Source organism: Glycine max, chromosome 9 (assembly GCF_000004515.6).
Source record: "Glycine max cultivar Williams 82 chromosome 9, Glycine_max_v4.0, whole genome shotgun sequence".
Taxonomy (NCBI): Eukaryota; Viridiplantae; Streptophyta; class Magnoliopsida; order Fabales; family Fabaceae; genus Glycine; species Glycine max.
The window spans coordinates 37,035,648-37,038,895 of NC_038245.2; the positions used below are offsets into that span (position 1 = coordinate 37,035,648).

Sequence of the window (3,248 nt, forward strand, 5' to 3'; positions counted from 1 at the left end):
GTTTGCCTTCAAGCTTCTTAGTTTCAGATGATGCAGATGGGTTTGTAGCTACCTCATGCACTCCTATAATGACTATGGCATCATTTCTGGCGCTAAACTGCTGGGAGTTGGAGGCCATCTTCTCAATTAAATTTCTGGCTTCAGCAGGAGTCATGTCTCCAAGGGCTCCACCATTGGCAGCATCTATCATACTTCTCTCCATATTACTGAGTCCTTCATAAAAATATTGGAGAAGAAGCTGTTCTGAAATCTGATGGTGGGGGCAACTGGCACATAGTTTCTTAAATCTCTCCCAGTACTCATACAGGCTCTCTCCACTGAGTTGTCTAATACCTGAGATATCCTTCCTGATGGCTGTGGTCCTGGAAGCAGGGAAAATTTTTTCTAAGAATACTCTCTTAAGGTCATCCCAGCTCGTGATGGACCTTGGAGCAAGGTAATACAGCCAGTCCTTTGCCACTCCCTCTAATGAATGAGGAAAAGCCTTCAGAAATATGTGATCCTCTTGGACATCTAGGGGTTTCATGGTGGAGCAGACAATGTGAAATTCTTTCAAATGTTTGTGCGGGTCTTCACCTGCAAGGCCATGAAACTTTGGAAGCAAATGAATCAGTCCAGTTTTAAGAACATATGGGACATCCTCATCAGGGTATTGGATGCACAAGCTTTCATAGGTGAAATCAGGTGCAGCCATTTCCCTTAGAGTCCTCTCACGAGGTGGAGGTTGTGCCATGTTCTCAGAATGTGCAAAATCAGAATGCTCAGAATCAGAATGCTCAAAATTATAATGCTCAAGATCAGGATGTTCAAAATCACCAATAATAGAATGCACAGATTCACCAGTTATGGAATGCTCAGAATGATCAAAAGGTATAAAATGATGCCTAACTAATCTATGAAATGTCCTATCTATCTCAGGATCAAAGGGTTGTAAGTCAGATGGATTGCCTCTAGTCATACACTACATTCAGCATGCACACAACTAGTTGCCTTGTCATGTAAATAAAGGTGTAGGTTTGAACTACAGCTACCCTCAAATGATATCCAAATGACTTGAAATTTTGTGAGCAACCTTATAAAATGATGATAAGATAGCACAAAAAATTTCAGACAAAAATTCAAAGTCTAACTATGAAAGCAAAAATTGGTAGGTTAAGAAAAATAAGTGAATAAAACTTGAAAAATAAAAAACTTTTGACAGAATCGCTTTTTTTGGACGATGGAGACCTCAGCCGGCCTACAGCAGGCTGCCACAGCGTAGGAAATTTTTTTCTACCCCAAATGCATATATAATAATTGCGATTCTGATAACCGGAGCAAAAGTTATGGTCGTTTGAAGTTTTGACAAACACAAAATTTGCTAGTTTTTTGGAACTTTCAAATCTGACCAAACTAAAGGCTCTAGCTATTTTTCCCACAAAATATGGATTAAAAGAAGTTACCACAAAAAAATTCAGCCAAAAATAACAACCCTAGCTACTAAAACAAAAAAATCCCAATTAATTCAGCATGGGTGGTCGCTAAAATCCGTCTCTAATTGATTTCTACTACTACTCTGTTTTTCCGCAAGCTGATTTCTACTACTACTCTGTTTTTCCGCAAGCTGATTTCTACTACTACTCTGTTTTCAAGCACAATCTTCACAGCAAAACACCCAAGACTGAAACAGGGGAAACGCTTAATGGTAAAACTGAAACAGAACACACATTAAACAAAATACCAGGACACTAATCAACACTAACACACATACTAACACAATACTAACAATTAAACATAAAACACGAAAGGATTAAACACACAACACTAGCTAGCTATTATGAACCTTTGGACACTGTTCCCCGGCAACGGCGCCAAATTTGATCGAGGTCGTACCCGAATCAAATAAACATGAAAATGCAGTAACTAGGAAGTGATCCTAGGTCGTTTCCCAACGAGCAGTGACAAGCCAAATGTTCATAATATACTTGCAGTAACAGTAACGATGGGGGGGGGGGGTTTGGTTGTTTGGTAAACGTAAATGAACAAGAACGTAAATGAACAGAAACGTAAATGAACAGAAACGTAAATGAAAGTAGAAGAAGAAGCAAGAATGAACTCGTAATTAGAAGCAGAAAACGGAAATTTGCATTAAGAACGAAAACTGTAACAAGGGCACAGAAAAACGTGAAAACCTAAAACCAAAGCTCTGAATAATGAAAATAGCATAGCAGAATAGAATTGCCCTACACGAATCCCAAGGCAGCTATTTAAAAAGAGTCACTCAAAGTCACTGGGCCCTATTACAATACTTTGGCCCAAAACGAAATAAACACTGAACAACATAAAATAAAATTGCGAAATTTCCTAATTAGAAATTAACTAAGGTAAGCGCTGCTTTATTTGCCCTCTTCAAGTCCACAACCAAAATCCGGATTAAGCCCAATGTTTCATTAATTCCTGAAATTAGATTAAAAACATCAAATTAGCTAAATGAGCCCAAATAATAAAACTGCCTAATTAATTGACAATTAAGACCAATCAATAATTAAAATGGTGCAAAAAGGATTTAGAAAATAGAAGAAAATGATGGCACATCATTAACATTGGTTTTTCAAGAACCGATGTTAAACTCAGTTCATTAACATCGGGTTTTTAGAAAATCGATGTTAATGTATACATGTTATTTATAGTTATGCCACCACATTTATGTTCACATCGGTTTTGTTAAAAACCGATGCTAAGATGATGATGTTAAATCTATATTTTCTAGTAGTGATCTCTTAGGATGACCAAAAAGGTTGACTCATTGCATCAATGCAAACTCTATTTTGGTGCATGAAAATATGATGACTCCAACATGTTAGCACTTCTGCCAATCATATCACCTTTATATAACACACATTTAATCTTATCACCTATTATATTTACATCTTCTTTCTTTCTTTTTATCTTTTTTTCTCCTTACAAAGTGTCAAAATTATTTGTAGGGTAGACTAATCATTTTTGTAGCTAGCTAGTTTCACATCGGTTGCCTAAAGATTTGGAGTTGTTATATCATTTGACAGTGACACTATATAAATGCAATTTGATCTTAAAGATATTATTTGTGATTCTCTAGAGTTACCAACTTTTTTTGTGTATGTGTAAGTTGGTCTTCGAAAAATAAATTTGCTAAATCCAAATTGTCGATTTACTTATAAGTTCATACCAAGGAATTGCATATATGACACTTTGGAGGACCAAAGCAACATAACAAAATTCTTTTTCAT

General features: G+C 36.4%; 1 non-coding gene across 1 annotated transcript; it reads left to right on the forward strand.

Moving 5' to 3' along the window:
* Positions 1 to 248: 248 nt before the first annotated feature.
* LOC112998001 (small nucleolar RNA R71) lies at positions 249 to 355 on the forward strand. The gene has a single exon (XR_003263047.1). It is a non-coding gene; the product is annotated as a small nucleolar RNA R71 (small nucleolar RNA).
* The last annotated feature ends 2,893 nt before the right edge of the window (positions 356 to 3,248 follow it).